Source organism: Vombatus ursinus, unplaced genomic scaffold, assembly GCF_900497805.2.
Source record: "Vombatus ursinus unplaced genomic scaffold, bare-nosed wombat genome assembly UNPS02014820.1, whole genome shotgun sequence".
NCBI lineage: Eukaryota > Metazoa > Chordata > Mammalia > Diprotodontia > Vombatidae > Vombatus > Vombatus ursinus.
This window is the reverse complement of record NW_020954598.1, coordinates 8747660-8767269: the sequence shown is the minus strand read 5'-3', so window position 1 is coordinate 8767269 and position 19610 is coordinate 8747660. Positions and strand designations below refer to the sequence as shown.

Below are 19610 nucleotides of genomic sequence, written 5' to 3'. Positions count from 1 at the left end.
CTTAAAAACTCAGATCAATGTAATTACTGACCCTGATTTCAGAGGACCATTGATGAGGAATGTTATCCATATCCTAACCAAGAGGTGATACTTAATATGTAAAATCAAATACATATTTTTGGACATAGCTAGTCTAGGAATTTGTTTCATATGAGTTTTGTTTTTCTTCTCTCTCTCTTTCTCTCTCTCTCTCTTCTAATGAGGGATTTAGAATAGGAGGGAGGGAAAATAAATGCTTGTTAATTGGAAGAAAATTTTAAAATGGGAAAAATAAAAGGATGAGGTTCAACTAGAAATCTAAAAAGTACTTTCTAGCTCTGAATTATATTATTCAATTAGTTAATTAGAATTCTGTCATTCCCAGTAACTAAAATCAAGAGGTAACACTTCTAAGAAATGAATCATGGCAAGATCACCTGATTTAAATAGACGCTTTTTTCTTCACTTGTGTGTTATTGTTTTGGCATATTTATAGTTATTTGGATCATAGCCTAAGCCTGTGAATTGGGAAATTTTTCAGAATTTCTTCCCACCATCTCAAACTCTTTGCTTTTTCCTGTGACATATCACCACTTTAAGGCAAAGATATTAACATCTAATTTCATTGTTAAAGGCACATGGTGACTGCTGACGATATTAAGGACATATGGATACACCAAACACCTGAAAAAGAAGAGGAAGATTTACCATATTATTCACAATGTGACCCAGAAGCAGAAACTGTCATTCTCTAATTCTTTCATTTCAAGAATGGGATCAGGGTTACCATAAAGATATTCCACCTTGACAGCTGGGAGGAAGTTAGGGGCATCTATCACCCTCAGTGTAATTAGAATTTTATGAATCCATCTTCCCTGACAGTGCAGATTTAAGTGCTCTGGATTTGAGATTATGATGTAAACTTTAATGTAAATTCATAGGATATCAGGAGAGAGTTACAATGATCAACTTTAGGGGAGAGATCAATCAAAAACTTGAGCAAAGGACTGATAATGTCAAAAAATGTCAATCCTCCAAAAAATCATAGACCAGATCCACATTTTTGGAGGACAGAATTTCATTAAATTGGCATTTATTTTTAATTTATTTTGAGGTTGTACATGCATCATACAAAAGAAATATTACATGTGTGTATGTGTATTTTCTTAATAATACTCCTTAGTTTAGAGCTTGTCCTAACAGATTTTCTCCATACTACCCTCCCATGCATTGATGGAAGCTGTTTATCTTGTGATAGAGTATATGGAACTAGGTAGCCATGGATTGATTGCTCAAGTTGGCCAGAGTAGAATGTTAGAATCTTACTTGCCATTTTCTTTTTTTTTGTTCTATCTTCATCATCCCAAAAAATGTTATTTTCTTTTCCTCTTAGAGACCTCTAAAATTGAGATTTTATGCCTTCTCTCAGGAATCAGACTTACTATTTGATCACCCTGATGGTCAAAAAAAAATTCTTGAGCTGGGAGGGGGCTTGGCCCAGTCCTCGCAGCATGAGGCCCACAGGCTGGTCTGGCAGTCTTTCTCTTTCAACTTTCCTTCTCTCAGACTGGCATGCTGGCTGCTGGCGAGCTCTGTGCCTGGGGCTGGGGGGTACGAAAAAGCAAAATCTCCAAATGGAGTTATGACCAGTGTCCTTATGAGAAGATTGATTCATTCAGATGTTTCAGAAAGCCCACCTTCACAGAGAAACACACCAGCTCCTGTGATTCAACTTTACTCTATGTAAGCTATTTCTTTACAAACTACTCAACAATATCAGCTGCTCTTTGAATGGCTACTCAAAGGAAGCACTTGGTGAAAGACTTCAATCCTCACATTACCTGTTACATCTGTAAAGGGTATCTCATCAAGCCAACTACAGTGACAGTGTCTCCACATCTTTTGTAAGACTTGCATAGTCCAACACTTATGATTGCCTAAAGTGTGGCAATCAGGTTCATGCAACAAATCTATTAGAAATGTTATGAATGGACAATATGTTAGAGGAAATTATATTTAACTGATTCCTGAACTATGAGAACAGGAACTTGAGCATGAGACAGAATTTTGGAAGAAAAACAAGCTTCAAGAGAATGGACAAGACTAAACTTCAAAAGCTGACAAACTCAAAATAGAAGAAGGTGATGCAAATCAAGATGATAAGGACTTTCATAGAAGTGACCCACAAATTTCCATCTGTCTCAGTTGTTTACATAATAATGGGAGATCAGGGGACAATGTGGTGATGGGTTTAATGAAGAAATTTATACATGTGACTGTGGAAACTATTAAAAAATTTCTAAATTTAAAGCTAAAGCTTCCAAATTCTTATGAGTGGGGTGTATTAAGCATTAGTGAAATTATGAGGAAGGACCATACTATGGAATTCATCTATATGACAAGATGGTGACTAAGAGGGGAAATTTTTCGGTGTCTGCTCAGCTTCATAAGTCCACTAACAGGATGGTCCTTTTTTATTAGTCTTACCCCATGGTATTGCAGTATTGATCAAGAATTGATTTTGGTTAAACCAAGGGGCATAAACCCCCCTCAAGAGGAATCCTGCATTATTTGTTTACCCATCAACAGATTGCACAATGAATGGATATGTTGGACTAGGGGACACAAATAGAATTTCAGCATGCAAATAAGAACATTGTCTTTCTTTAAACTGTCAACTTCATCTCTTTCATTTCTAGTGAAAACAAACCAAGTGTCGTTCTGCTAATGAAATCTCTGTATAAGATACCTGTGCTGTCCAACCATTGCATTGTAAGTCATAGCTGAAACCAGATCAGTGTATCACCAAGATTCAACCCACTGACTATGTTGCCCACCTATTCCAAGACTGTACTAATACCAAAGCTGATTACACTAGGAAATGGCAGTGCTTAATCTTTGTGGTGTTGCAGTTTTCACATATTTGCTATTTTATTGATTATTGTTTAAAATAATAGTACTGTATGAGAACTTAATGATTATATCTTGGAATTATTTTGTATTGAAAATATACTTAGAAAAGTGGTTACCATGCCCTTGCACTGTTCTTGTTAAAAATTACCACGTGTAAAAGTAGAGTTTCCTCATGTACAAGAGTCCTTTTTTTCAGTGAATATTAATTATTCTTCAGATAACATTAAAATATAACATGATTATAGTAATTTTTAGTTGTCTAAATAGAATCTACCAGTAGCTCTGGAAATCCTTTTTTGGTTTCCTGGGTGCAGTTTTATGTAACATATATAAAAACTGAAGTGAGATTCATAAATATTCAGAACATTGGCAGCTGATCACATTTACAAAGTCAGTGTGTAAGTAATTGCTCCCTCCATAATGCCTTATGGACAAGCAGGAGCTGCGATGTGACGCTACATTGTATTTCTCATCTTATATATGTCTCCCTTTATTCAAGTTAGAGTATATTTTGAAAAAGTTGGCCTTAGGTGTGTGTTGTTGTGATATGCAAAGAGTTATGATGACTTTAACATTAAATGTTGGAATTTGTATTCGTTAAAAAAAAAACTTATTTATGTCCAACTGAAATCACTCTTATTTTTAATTAAAACCCATTTCCTCTAGATCTAGGATTCAGCCAAAATGGTCTCTGTTCCCCAAACCCCTAAAAAAGACCTATGATGTTCTACCTCATTCTGCAACCTAAACCCTTCTTTCCTTCTTAAATATTTACCCATCCTTTAAAACCCAACTTGAATACCACTTAATCCATGGAACTTTGCCTGATTCTAACTTTGAATACAGGCTTTTCATTGTCAGACTTCATACACTTGATTTTGTACTTCTTTAATGCATTTATACATTAGACTGGATTCTATCTATCTATCTCTCTATCTATCTATGTATCTATCTATGTATCTCTCTTTCTATGTCATCCTATCTCTGGCACTTACTAGTTCTGAGACAATGGATCCACTTAGTATCACTGAGCCTCGCCTTCCTTACGTATAAAATGGTGTAGTCAATCCTAGTAGTACCAGTAAAGGCGGCATGGGGGTTTGAGTCAAGAAAGACATGAGTTCCTACATCAGACACATTAACTGTGGGAATCTGGACAATTTATTTAATATCTGTTAATCTCAGTTTCTCCATCTGTGAAAAGAGGGTAACAGTACCTATCAGGACTGTTGTGATAATCAATTAAGATAATATATGTAAAGTTTTTCAGAAAACTAATATGTATTTGTATTGATGTTTTAATTAATAATAATAGCAGATATCATCATCATCATCATCATCATCATCATCATCATCATCCCCTACTCTCCAGTCTTGCTCTGAGTATCAACTGAGTTAATATATAAAAAATACTGTAATTCATTTTTATCAGCTTTGGATCAAGTTAACTAAGTTATGTCAAGTTCTTTATAAACTATAAAACTTAGAAATAGTCTTTCTCTTTTTTAATTGGACAGGGTCAGTGTTTTATCTAAACTTTGAATCTTACCTCATGTGCCTAACTTACTGATCTGCAAATAATAGTTGTGGAAAAGATATGTTTGTTGGGTTGAATTGACTTATTGACCCTCTTCTCCCATCTTCATTTCTAATCCATTTGCTATTATCACCAGTCTTCCCACCTCTCCCTCAGATTTGATAAAGTGCACAGTTGATTCCCTTCTCTTGATTAGTACAAAAGACTACAACCTCAATCATTCCACCCCCCTCAAATCCTCACCACTCTGTCTACTGATTCCTCCCCTACTGCCTTCAAAAATGCCTGAATCCCCCATTCTAAAATAAAAACAAGAACAATAACACCTTTGCTAGATCCTTGAAAGTATTCAAGTCCAACACCCTCATTGTACAGTTGAGGAAACTGAGGCCCAGACAGGTTAAATGTCTTGCCCTGATTCATTCATGTATTAAGTGTCAAAGCAAAGGTTTGAGTTTAGGTCTCCTGAACCCCTGGTCCAAAGCTCTATTCGCCACTATATCCAGAATTGTTTCATTCTGTCCAATTGAATTCCCAGAAAATATAAATGCTTGTTATTTTCTCATAGCTATTCATAGAATAAGGTCTTGGCATCTCCCTCAAAAAAGGCATTCATATGGATAAATATTCTAATCAGCTAATCCCTTCTTCCTTCTCTTGCCTGAAAGAAAAGACCTGTTGAAATTGATTATCTGAAATAAAAAAGGAAACTTAGGTCAAAGTTAACAAGTCATCTATGATTTAATTTACAAAGCTAGCATTTGCATATTAAACCAGTTCAACTGACTCCTCAGAGATCAGAAAGGAGGAGTGATTTACAGAGATGGATTTTATAACAACAAAAAAGAGTAATTGGAAAAATTACAGAAATTTGTTTTAGACAAGGCAGGTTACCTGACTAGTCAGCTTCACCCAGCCTTTCTTAATCCTATGCCAGATGTCCTTTTATCCAGGTAGTACCTTTTGTAACCAGAAAGTGTACTGGAAAAGAGAAACTTGTGATCAATGGTTAGAAGGCACCTCCCATCTCCTTTAAAATAATCCATTTCTCAACTTAGACTCTAGCTCAAGAAAAAAAAAGTCGGGGGGAGTCCTTAATAACCTTTGGCTAACCTTTCTCCAGCTGTCAGAAAGGGGAACAGCCTCTAGTCAACCCATCTTTCTGATAGAAAGGGCAGTTTAGTCTTTTGAAAAACTCTATCTTCTTATGATTATTTTACTCTTCTAAATTTTCTACTACTAAATTATAGTCTTGTCAATCTATCTATTCACTAAATCTCTAGGTAACCTAAACTTAAGAGACTATCTATGTTAGTTTGGCATAGTTTAGGGACAGCTGTTCCTAAAGAAGGGAGCCTAATCCTATAATCAAACTAAAAATAAATCAAAGTGATAAAAATAACTGATTTCTTTTTAACACCCTTCAGCTTTCTTTCATGGAAACCCGGGGAAGGGGGGTGAGGTGGGCAGGAGGCTCAGAAGGCCTGGGTTCTAATTCTGATCACATCATTTACTAGGTATGGGATCATGGTTGAAGTTTCAGTTTCCTCCTCTTTAAAATGGAGGTGATAATAGCTGCCTGTCTCCCTCAAGGATTTTCATGAGGGTCAAATGAGATAATGAATATGATAGTGCCATATAAATTTTATCCAAGAATGGAAGGTTTTTACCATTAACCTCTTCAAGAGAATGTCTTTTTCATTTTTTTTTAATAATCTGTCTCTGAAGCTTTTTTAAAATGTGGTGATCGATATGGATGGCACCACTTTGAGGGATAGATCAATGCAAAGTATAGCAGAATTTTCATCAGTAAAAATAATGAAGTTTCATTTAGGTGATTTTAACCTTGCAAAGTTTACAAAGAAGTGGACAGAAATTCTATTGTAAATATGATGCCTTTCCCCTACATATTTGCAATGAAGATTTTAGATTGAACTTCACTTCAGATTCACATTTTAGAAAACACCTTTAAATGGCTGCTCTGCTCCAATTAACCAGCTGGATTCCATCAGTAAGTATATAGGTGTAGGGAAATAAGCAAGCATCCAAGAACAATGGACTTAATCATTACATTTTTTTTTCTTCCCAAGCAACAGCTTTGGTAAATATTTGAAAGGGCTTTTAGTACAATGGAAGCTTTCCTATAAAGTCTATAAGAAGCAAGAAGATTGCCAGAAGGAAACCCTGGATGGCGGCAAATGCCTTCATGTAGATACCCATCACCCTAGCTCCCAGGCCCTGCCTCCTGAAGAACTAAAGTACACAGATTGATTTAGAGGGTATTGGGACAACAATCCATGTCTCAAATTATATTCTGTCAATACATAAAATTATACACTTCTTTTGGTTGCTGGTGGATTGAAAACCCCTGCCAAATATAGTTTTAGTCATCTGTGTTATATTTCTCCTCTTAGAGGCATACACCCCTATGGGAGAGTAAACTAATTAGGATGTCAGTCACAATTGAGAGAGAATTAGTTTAATTGATTGCTTTTATCTTTATCCACTGCTGAACTTAGAGGCTAAGGAAATAGGAGATTTGAAGGAGTGGACCAAAGGAGAAAAGAGGTGACATTGATGTATAAAAGCATGGCCAATGAAGGTGGGGCTGAAGTGAATATTATATCATTAGTAGTCAAAAGGGCATAATGTACCTAAGGAGGAAGACCACGCATTGCCTGCCTATTGTCCACTCTGGTTTCCAACCAGAAGATTGGAATATGACACAGAAAAAGACATGAGATATCAAAGCCCAGGTTAATACACTATGTGATTCCTCTTCCCTAATAAAATTCTATATATTTTTTCATCATCCAAAACACACTTACAACAGGGCAGTATCCTCAGCATAACTTCAGCATCCCTTCTCCCATCCTTCTTATCTCCCATTTACTTTTTCCAATGGTTTAGAAAAAATACATGGCAGGTGGTTGATTGTGAAATATTGTCTATATAACAATTAGTTGCTTTTACATATGAACTCATCAAGGTGTATGCTCCCTCCACTGACATTGAGAAAACACACACACACACACACACACACACACACACACTCACTCACTCACTCACCTTTTTAAACTGAGCATTTCTTGTGAGAGTTTTACCGTATATACTCCATAAAGGATTTATCCTGAATACAAGAACACTTCTATTGTACTTCTTCTATCTTAATGATACTAGTGTAGTATTCAGGCTATTTCTAATTCTCATTCTGCTACCAGCTAACTCCAAATGCTCTCCTATTCATACCTATCTTCATCAGTTTCTTCCATTCTACTTTCTTACTAAAAACATAACCTATCTCCTGGTCATTTCATGTCACAACCTGCTTGCACAACCTATTTAAGGTCTGAATTCTCCAGAGAGCAAGGTGATGGAATAGAGCTGGACTCAGAGTTAGGAGGACTTGGTGACCTGGTTTAGCTCTGTCTCTGACATATACTGGCTGTGGGCATTACATTGTAAACTCCTTGAGGACAGGGAATATCTTTTTTGTCTGTCTGTCTGTCTGTGTCTCTTCTGTCTGTCTGTCTGTCTGTCTGTCTCCCTCTCTCTCTCTCTCTCTCTCTCTCTCTCTCTCTCTCTCTCTCTCTCTTTATCTTTGTCTTTCTCTCTCCAGGTAGTTAATAAACATTTACTGATTGATTGATTTGGGGCATGTCACTTAAGCCAGATATCTGGGAGCTCCTTCCTGATCCTTTAGCATTTAAGGAAAGTACACAGGGAATTCTGATCATTTCTCACCTGGCTGCTTTCCTGGACTTCATTATCTCAGAAACTCATTGCTTTTCAAGATAAAATCAACTCTGAAACTCATACTTCCTCAGATCATTTCCCACTCTGGCTGCAGAACTTCATCATGCCCCTATACCAGGTTGACATCCCCACCTTATCCCCACCCAATTCTCTGCCTTTTTTAAGAGATATGTTTTCTTCCCCATTACATTGTGAGTTCCCTTATGGCAGTAACTATCTTATTCTTTCTTTTTATCTCCAGTGATTTGCATAGTGCCTAATATGTAACATGTACTTAATAAATGTTTATTAATTTTGAGTCTGACCCTCAGGTCTCAGTGTTCCCAGACATCTCTGTAAGACTAGAAGCTGCATAGAAGTTGCCAATCTACATCAATAAAAAAAGGTTGTCCACCAGGAACTCCCTACTCTAAAGAAATGTCTTTTAAAAAAAGTCAAAATATGCATGATTTGCCTTTATATTATTTCACTAGAACAATGATATTAAAATAGGAGCTTCTGACAGAGTGAGCAGGTTGAGATAACTACCCTTTTTTTTATATGAAACTCAGTTCATATTTTCTATGAAACTCAGTTTCCAGTCTAGATTGTGGGAGGATAGTGATAGCATATGTCAATAGATGGAAGTCTGGAGGATGTTGCTATTCTGTGTCAGGAGGGAAATAAGCTGGGTTTTGGATGTGTTGATTTTGCAATAGTTTGTGAAGCATCTGATTAAAGACAATCTCATACTGTCCTTCCCCCAACCCTTCCTCTGTGTCTTTTCTTTTCTTTCAGCTAAATATCCCTTAAGACTAACTGAGGCTAATGTGATATATATATATATATATATACACATATATATATGTGTGTGTGTGTGTGTGTGTATACACATATATACATATATAATGTATATACATATATATGCACATACATATTACATATTTAATATAATATTGTAGTTCTTCCTCATTCCACTCTTACTCCATTAAATGTAGTTCAATTTCTCAATGTCTTTCCTAAAGTGGGTTACCTTGAGCTGAATACAATGCTGTAGATTTCATCTGACCAAGACAAACAAGAGCAGAATGACCACCTCACTAACTTAGCACACTTACCTTTCCCAACACAGTCTAAAATAACATTGCCTTTTGTAGTTGCCAATTACACTGTTGGGTTCAGGAAAATGTGGATTCAGATCCCTCTTCTGGAATATTTAAGCTTCATGACATTGGCTAAGACATTTATTTAGTCTTTCTGAGACTGAGTTTTCCAAACTGTAAAATCAAAATACTGATACCTATATCTCCTGCTTCATAAGGTTGTTGAGAGCGTTAAATGATATAATGCAAAATTTAAGCATTATACAAATATCACTTTTTATTATCATGAAAATTAATAATCAAGGAGGTATAAATCCTATTCTTTAAGCTGGCCACTGTCGTGGGTATTGATCTTATAAATGCCAAAGCGAGACAGCATTTGCCCTCAAGGAGTTTTACATTTTCTGGATGAACATCCTATTAGATGTCAATGCTTAGCCAATCACTAAACATAATAATCTTTATAGTCACTTGTTTCAGATGGAGCAATGAGGATTTTAACATCAACATGACAGTCAGATGTATTTTGTTCTTTTGACTCCAAAACTTGCTCAAATGATCCTAAGACTTATGATTTGATCTGTGTGGGTAATCTCCTCACTGATAAAGACTACCACTGCTTTAGTAAACTATCTTCATGATTTTCTGCGTCACCCCCACCAAAAAAAAAAAAGTATCACCTAGTAACGAACCCTCTGGAGACAAGTTGATCTAAACTTATCTATGTTACTTCTGTGAAGACAGACATGTAGTCTATCACTGGACCTAAATATAGTTAGTTTGATCCAGACTTCCTTCTATTGGCATATGGTATCACTATCCTCCCACAATCTAGACTGGAATTAGCATCATATTTGACTCTCCCTTCCCTTTCATTGACCCAAATCCAAACAACTGCTAAGTTTTATTGATTCTAGCTCCAAAATACCTCTTGGATCTATATTTTTTTTTCCTCTCAATTCTCATAGATACCATCCTTATTTCTCCTTCCCTGAACTGTAGCAATATTTTTCTAACTGATCTTATACATCCAGTTCCTTTTTTCTCTAATTGATCTTCACACAACTATTGAGATATTCCTCCTAATGCATAGATCTCTTAATGGCTCCCTATTCTCTTTAAGAGTTGGGCAGGTGGCTCAGTGGATAAAGTGCTGAGTCTACAGTAAGGAAGACTCAACTTTCTGAATTCAAATCTGGTCTCAGAAACTTACTAGCTGTGTGACTTTGGACAAGTCATTTAACCCTGTTTGCCTCAGTATCTTCATCTTTAAAATGAGTTGGAAAAGGAAGTGGCAAATTACTGCAGTATCTTTGCCACAAAAACCCCAAATGGGGCCACAAAGAGTTAGACATGCCTAAAATGACTGCACAACAACAAAAATTGTTTGGAAGATGAAATTAAAAGTATTTTCCCTGACATTTAAGACCTTCCACAATCTGCTTCTGATTTACATTTTAAGCCTCACTACACAAATTCTTGTCATTCATACTAGGTTTCAGCCAAACTAAATATTATTATTTAGTTGTTTTTCCTTTTAGTTAAACAATAAGAATGTTTTCATTTAGCAACCATTTTTTAAACAACCTGTCAAGTTCCAAGCATTGTATTAGGGGTGTGTGTGTGTGTGTGTGTGTGTGTGTGTGTGTGTGTGTGTGTGTGTCTGTGTGTGTGTGTGTGGGGGGGGGTTAGTTTGGATTGTGAAGTGTAGAGAAGAATGAATGAATTAAAGAGTTCCTCTCCAGAATTGAGTTGACAATAGATTATCACTGTTCAAAATTTCTCCTTGGTCAATGCATGTTCCATGAAGTTGATGTCAGACAGAACTACAGATGATGATGTTTGACAGAATTGTAGAAATTACTATTCAAGAGATCAATGAAAATGCTTTCTCATTCACTTTAAATAAGCATCACTGAAAGAAAAGACTTACAAATAAAAACCATAAAAATTCCTAACAACAAGAGCATCATACCTATCTCAGTACCTAATTAAAATGTCAATGTTGATATAAATGTATTTTATTCTATGATGAGGTAAAAAGAAACAAATTGTATTGCCTCTCAGTTATTCTCAGACATAGATTTAAAAAAAAGATCCCTAATTGATTCTTCTTATGATTTAGAGAGTATAACCATTTCTCTATTATGGTCCATCTTGTGAGGAAAATGTTGATTTGTTTAAAATAGATTGAGTGATATCTTGTTTGCACAGCACACTCCTACTTTACTGGAACACCCATTTAATAGAAATGCCAGTTTTCTGAAATGAAAGTGACTGGAAAAGATTTGAATCTCCCTTACTATCAGTTCTACTGTTTACATTCATCTACCATTCATGGCTAATGATGGTAGGAGCTGTCAGTCCAATTCTTCTCAACTCCTCTCCCGCAATCCATCTGCTCTGCTTTTATCCTCCCACTGTCATCTCTCTCCTTCTTTCCTGTCTCCTGTTGTCAACCCCTTTGCCTAAAAAATTCCAGCTATCTTTCTGTCAGGCAATATTTTTTTACAAAAAAAAATTCTTTTTTTTTTCTAGAATGACCTTGCGCATAACCCATTCCATCATAGTAAAATTTACAGCATACTGGTAGGAGAAGGAATTATGTTTTTACATCAATATTACTACATTGTGAGTTCACAACAACAAAAGATTTAGCCATTTTGACTTTTTTATTTACTCATTCTTTATTGTTTAAAAATATAGTCCAGTTCAGTTAGAATTCGTTGTGGTTCTTTCCTGAAATAAACAAACTTTCAGTGTAAAAGATGGGGTGCTCAAAGGAACTAAAATGACCCCTAAGCTCTTTCATCCAACACCATGGTGTGCTCAGGGAAATCTAAACCTTTATATGGAATCCAAATACTGCTCAATGATATGAATTGCGTCCATGAATTGATGCAGAAGATGCAGAGAATGAGGCAGTCATCTACGAATTGAAGTTATAGAGTGTACTAAACTGAAGTAAACCTCCAGAAGACAGTTAGATATACTACCTATCCTTTCCTGTCCTGTTGTATCTCATCCCATCCTATCCTATCCTCCAAACACTTAGTAAATGTTAAGCAATTTGTTAGGTGCTAAAAGAAATAGTGAAATCTAGTCTACAGATGTCCTATAGACATCTTGGACTCACCATATCTAAAACAAAATTAATTCTCATACTCCCTAAACTCATCCCAACTCCTAAATTCACTATTTCTGTAGAGGTTACTCACTATCCTTTTAGTCATCCAGGTTTGCAACCTGAGGCATCTCTGACCCTTACTTTCACTCACTCCGCCTTCTCCACTAATTTTCTCAGCCTTTTCTGATTCTATCTCTTCCATATCTCTGACATCTTTTCCTTTTTCTCTACTCACACTACTCACTGCTCACATACTCTACTCATCCTAGTCCAAATCCTCATCACCTCTTGCCTGAGCTAGGCACTGGACATATAAAGACAGGCACAACTCAAACAAAAAGCAGGAAAAACATCTTCTCTTTGGGGACATCTCACATTTGGCAGTTATATCAGTGTTCTCCTTGCAAAAGAGACAGAAAATCTTAATCTTCCTATATTACTATCAATGTAATATATTACAAGCCAGGCTATATTACTATCAATGTAACTCTAATCACCTAAAACACTTTTTTCCCAGAACCCCCACCTATTAAAACTTTTGGATAACACCACCTGCCTGGCAGGTTAGATTATGGGACACTATGTTAAAGAAAACAATTAGATTTGTAAATATGATCAGAGAAGAGAAAAATATATATATACTTACCTTCAGGTCCCTCTCTCTATTCCTTGATAATTCCTCATCATTGTATATAGCAAGATAAAATTTGTATGACCTTCTCTAAGGAATACTCTGCTTCTGACTGCAATGGATTATAATATAGTTCTCCTGAATTCCAGTTTATTGCCAAATTAATTAGGTTGTATTTTTTTCTCTTTCTACTTTTTCATAGAATATTACTGGAAAAAAGTTATATAGACATTATTTATGCAATTGTGGGGTAATTGCAAGAAAGATCATACAATTTGGGGGCATTCAAAATTAAATTGAGTCAAGCAACTGGTAATTTTAGATAAAAAAACTTTATAATGTATTCATTTTTCTCAGTATCACAGAACTTTAGACTTTAGCAGATATTTATTCCAATCTACACATGCAAAATAATTCCATTTTATCATGTCCTAAATAATTATCTAGCTTTGGTTCTATCAAATAAGGCAGAACCTATAACCTCCTGAGGCACCTATTCTACATTTTTCCCCTTTAAGTTAAACTGAAATCTTCCTTGGAACTTTTACCTCTCATTTGTGGTTCTTCTCATTATATCCAAGCAGAAAAAGTCTAATTTTGCTTCTATTGACAACCTTTCAAATATTCATTCTCAGCTACTTATTGTCCCCTTTGAGTCTTCTTTTTTTAGGACTAAACATCTTCAGATTTTTTTTCTTACTGATCCCCATAGGGCATGAACTTTGGGGCCTGTTGTCATCTTGGTATCATTCTTAAGAGATTTTCTCACTTATCTATGTCTTTTCTAAAATGTGCTAATCAAAACTGACTACAGTACTACAGGTGTCATCAAACTAGGACAGAATAGAAGATACTTTCATCACGACAACAACATTTATATAGCACTGTAAGATTTAGAAAACACTGTACATGTTATTTCATTTGACCCTCATAACAACCTCGTGAGTTTGTGGTATTATTATCCCCATTTTACAAATGAAGAAACTGAGGCTAAGAGAGATTAAGTGACTTGCCCAGTGTCACAATCTGGATTATGAGGCAGTCTGTCTCCAAGTCCAACACTGTATCCATTATGCCACCCAGCTGGCCATGTAGGATACTTGATCTCATTCTTCAGTCAATCACTTGTTAAATCTCAATTATTATTCTTTCCTGCTTAACAGCATATTAGAAATATCCTTACAAATGGTTCTTTTCATATTCTTCAGGTCCTGTAGAGTTCACGAGTATTCTTCATTTTGCAGTAAGGATTGATTTCAAATAAGTTTTACACTTTGGATTTGGGTCTTGATGAAAATTAATAAGGGTTTCATGCAAACACAGAGGCCTGACTCTTAATTTCCATTCTTTATTGATTATACTTTAAAATAAAAATGACTATTTCAATAGCAATATCTTAGATAACTTCATCTGCTTTTGAACATCATTTTCCATCTCTATGAAGGTCAACCTCTTAACATTTTGGAGATAATTATTATTTACTGGGAACATTGGAGACTAATGACATCTTTTTATCATTTATTTCTAGATCAAACGTCAGGTGTGCTCTCTGCTGTGAAAACTGATGTATCAGTGTTCTAGCTGAATCATGTGAAAAAGCAAATTTATTCTTTCAATAAAGTTATTTTTAATAAATCCAATGATGTTACTTGGGCATTTTATATAAAGGCAAACACCAAAAAGAACAAAATCAGTATCTTCTAAATACAATGTGGCTGGTCACTCTGAAAAATTCACAAAATGTCAAGAATTCCATGTCATTGTCAGAAGATGGCTTTATTTTAACAAGTACTCCTATGGATTTTCTGTTGAAAATTTTGGCATCAGAATTTCATTAGATCCTGAATTTGTGCCCAGAGGCTGAAGGGCAATGGTTTTCATCTAAAATAAATTAGGTAACTAAGAATTTGAATATAGAATTGCTTTTTAAAAAAAAAAAAGACTACCTATTTTGTAGGGCTCTTGTAGATAAATGGATCATCTAAATTTATATGTAAATATCTAGAAGGTATAATAGGATATCATAACATAATTGTAGAAGGGACCTTAAGAGAGGATTACATAGCTTCCAAGAATACCAAACTAAAATCATTACAGCCAGACAAAGAGCTATTTCATTCTAAGAGTACATCAGAAAGGATGGTAGAATGACCCCATTTGTAATCTGTCACTGTGGTACCCAATGTACTACATGAGTTATTGACAGTGACAATTACATTCACTTGGGAAGAGCCTAGCAGCACTTGGCCAAATAGGATACAAGGTATAGTGGAAATAGAGCTGGATTTGACATCAGTTGAGTTATGTTTGGGCCAAACTTTGACCCTTACTGGTTGTATGAATTTGGGTATCATTTCACTTTGAGTCTCAGTTTCCTAATTTGTGTAGTGAGGAGATTGAACCAGATGATCTCCAATGTCCCATAAAGTTCTAAATTTATGATCCCATAATCCTAAATGCATACAGAAGAAACCTGTCCCAGAGGCTAGACAGTTTAAAAATATTTCAGAGAGTAAAAGATTCCCAAAGACCAGGGAAAATCAGAATGATATAGATAGATAGACAGATAGATATAGATAGATAAGTAGATAGATAGTGTGTATGCATATATGTGTGTATATATATATATTCATATACATACATATACACATAAGACAATGTTTGAGGAACCATCAATTATTGATCCTTCTTGCTCTCATTTGCAATAAAAAATATAGTTGATGAAAAGCTGGGAAGGGAACAGCTATTCATACATATGTACATTACAATTTCAGTTGTACATGCACACATACATGTATATGTATATGTACTCACTCACACCCATATACATATCTATATATGGCATAGTAGAAAAAAAGCAAACTTAAAGTCCTCTTAAAATGTTTCACATGTATTAAATTATGGAATACTGTATTAGAGACACAAGGTGATTTAACAAATCACCAAGTACTAACATAAAGCAAAGTGTAAAACAGGGCATTTGAGGACAACTAGGTAGAGCAGTGGATGGAGCCCCAGCCTGGAGTCAGGAGGACCTGAGTTCAAATCCAGCCTCAGATCAAACACTTGACATGTACTAGCTGTGTGACCCTGGGCAAGTCACTTAACCCCAATTGCCTAAAACAAACAAGCAAAAAAACAAAACAAAACAGGATATTTGAGGTGGTATCCAGAATCTCAAAGGATATCCTCTATAGAAATTGAAGGAGTCTCTCTAGGTGGCGAAGTATTTCACCAGTTCCTAATAACAATAGTTGCATAAATGATGGAATATGAACAAGGCAATAGGAAATTATATGAGAATATTGAAAATGGACCCATGATTGCATCAATGTAGGTAACTCCTAAGTGAAAAAAAAAAAAAAACTATCTCCACCAATGCAGTTTTGCAACTTCTATGTAACTTAATCTCAAAGAGATACATTATAGCACTGAAAGGTTATTCAAGTTCCCCAGGATGATATGGCCAGAGTAAGTCAGAAACTAAACTTGAACCCAGATCCTGCTGGATTTGAGACTGACTTAATCACATTGCCATGCTGCTTCTCTTTAAATTCCACAGCTTTATCTGACTTTTCATATTGAAAAACCAATTGGATAAAAATTCATACTGCCCAAATTTCCATGTACATACAGTTTGTAAACCTATCAATCTATCAGAATGCTGTCACCGTCTCTGTTTCTATTTCTTTGTCTCTTTCTCTCTGTCTCTCTGTCTCCATTTCTCTCTGCCTGGCTCTATTTCTCTGTTTCCCTTCCTACCTCCACACCTCTGTGTTTCTCTCTCTTTGTCTCTGTCTCTTTCCCCGTCCTTCTGTTTCTGTCTGTCAGTCTCTCTGTCTGTCTTTCTTTCTCATCTCTCTCTCTGTCTCTGTCTCTTTCTTTCTCTCTGTGTGTGTCTTTCTCTCTCTCATTTAGTCTGAATCTAATTTGCAAAAAGAACAATAATTTCAATTATCATAGGTTTTCACTACAATATAAACCCATCCAAATAATATGAATACTTTTCTGGTGATAATCTATGGCTGAGAATTATCAAGCATCATGATCTGGAAGAATCAAAATTACAAGTAACCCTAAGGGAAATGGAAAGATGCATATTACCATGTAATTGCTTGAGCAAGAAAAGTGACATAAAGAAAATTATCAAGGGCACATGTAACTAGAAACAATAGGGAGACAACCCGAAGCAACAAGCAGACAGACAAGGTGCTATGTTAGTATCTCAAAGACATTAAAAATAACCCGAAGGTCTCTAGTATATGATATGAATCCTCACAGGGATTTATAGGAAGATGAGCATGAGCAAGAATTGCACAGGAAAAGATGTGAAGGAGTTGAGATACACATCAGTGGAAGAAGTTCCTACAGTGATGAAATCATCTCTTTCAGTGTACTAAAGGAGGGTAAAGGAAAGAGATTCTATAGCCCCCTACTATTGTCAATGTTTTACAATCCTTCTGTGTTTCTCTAATTCTCTATTGATCTGACATTTCTTGTTTTAAATAAAAAATACATATTCATATCTATGTTTTATTATCATCTCCATTTCTAAGTATATCTTTGTCTCCCCATCCCCAGAAAATCATCCCTTACAACAAAGAAAACAGAACAAGGGAAACAGAGAGACGGAGACAGAAGGAAATAATAGTTCAGCAAAATCAAGCAACTCATCAAAACAAATCTGAGAGTATACGCAAGGTTCCACATCTCTAGTCCTTTACCTCTGCAAAGTAGAGAAAATGGTGTGCATTTTCTCTTCTTTTCTCAAGGGCCAAACTTAATCATTACAATTACACAGTACTCAGTTTTACTTTTATTCTTTTCTTTTACATTCTTGTAGTCATTTTGTAGAGTGTTTTTCTTTGGTATTGCTTATTTCACTTTGCATTAGTTCAAATAACTTTTCTCATTATTTTCTTATTTATCATATTCATTATTTCTTACAGCATAGCAATATCCAGTTAGATTCATGTACCACAGTTTGTTTAACCCCTCTTTGATCATACCCTTCTACCCAGTCAAAATATTTACCTCATTAAACTTTTTTAAACTTTTTTTGTTTTTCCTTAACGATTCTCCTTCCTCATGCTCTTAATAGTAAATGGTTCATTAATAGCAAATAGATAAGATGGCCTTATATATTTACCTCTTTTGCTGCATGTATTCTCTCAAGAAATTTTCAACTCACCTGACCTTTACAATCACATTTCACAATGACTTCCCAATCTATATCATGCTCATCTCTGGTTTCTCATTCTCTGGGTGCATTAATCCAACTGTCTATAGCATTTCTCAAGATATTAGTATTATTAGAGCATAATAGTTCATATTTATATATCACTTTAGTGATTTTCCCCATAGCACCTTTGTGAGGTAGGTAATGTGTTTTTATCTACATATTGTTGTTGTTCTGTCTTTTCAGTTTGTCTGACTCTTCATGACCCCATTTAGAATTTTCTTGCCAAAGATACTGGAGTGGTTTGGCATTTTCTTCTTCAGCATATTTTGCAGGTGAGGAAACTGAGGCAGATAGGGTTAAATGGCTTGCCCGGGGGCACACAGCTAGGAAGTATGTGGGGCCAGATTTTAACTCAGGTATTCCTGCCTCCAGGCTCAGGGCTCTATCCACTGCACCACTTAGCCACACTACATATTACAGATGAAGAAATTCAACCTGTTATGGTGTTAAGCATATGGTATGAGCTTAATAAATGCTTGACCTATCTTATGTTCAACCTACGTTTCTTCTCTGAAGCTGATGCTTATTGTCTCTTCTTTATCCTAATTGGCATATAAGGACCTTCATTAATGTTCTACCCTACCCTCCCACTCCCCACTAAAGTCCTGTTTCAGAATCCCAGCTTCTTAAAGGCCATGACAGCAGAGTACAAGATCTGGGAGGGCCTACAAAGCCTATGTGGTTTTGATTATTTCCTACATACAGACTGCATTTTAATCTTCTGGTACCAGCATGACCAGAAAATATGGGCTGGCCAGATAACAAAAGTGAGAGAAAACTGATAAATATCTTCATTCTCCATTAGTTTCATCGCATTGTCAAGAGACCATCATGAGACAGGTGCTCAGGTCCTTGAGTGTATCCCCCTAAAGTAAATTATAGGAAGATATAATCAAGATTCATACATGATGAGCAGGCCTAAATGGGCTGCAATTTGCATCACTGGAGGCATTATCCATATTAGTGAGATCACAGATGCTTTGTTATACTAGAATATTGACAGTAACCTACTTTCCAAGTCCTCTAAAGATCTAAGCATGCTGAAATGCTTAAGTGGGTGAACCACCTTCTCTTTACTCCTATGTTGGAGGAGGGGGAGAATCCAGATAGTCACCCAAGTGCACTGCTGAACAAAGAACCTAAAGAGATTGATAATCTGGCAACTGGAGAAACCTAATACAAGTTCACTGAAGCCATCTTTCCAGTCATTAAATGGCAACAACAACAACAATAACAACAACAAAAGCAAAAAGTCTATTAACTTCCAGAGATTCTGTCTCAACAACTATGAGAAGGATAAAAGTCCCAATGTTTCCATCTTATTCCTGGACTATTTTCATTGT

The 19610-nt window shown here is 35.7% G+C and overlaps 1 pseudogene; it reads left to right on the top strand.

The window, feature by feature from the left end:
• The first annotated feature begins 1770 nt into the window (after nucleotides 1-1770).
• LOC114024035 lies at nucleotides 1771-2508 on the top strand (annotated as a pseudogene).
• The last annotated feature ends 17102 nt before the right edge of the window (nucleotides 2509-19610 follow it).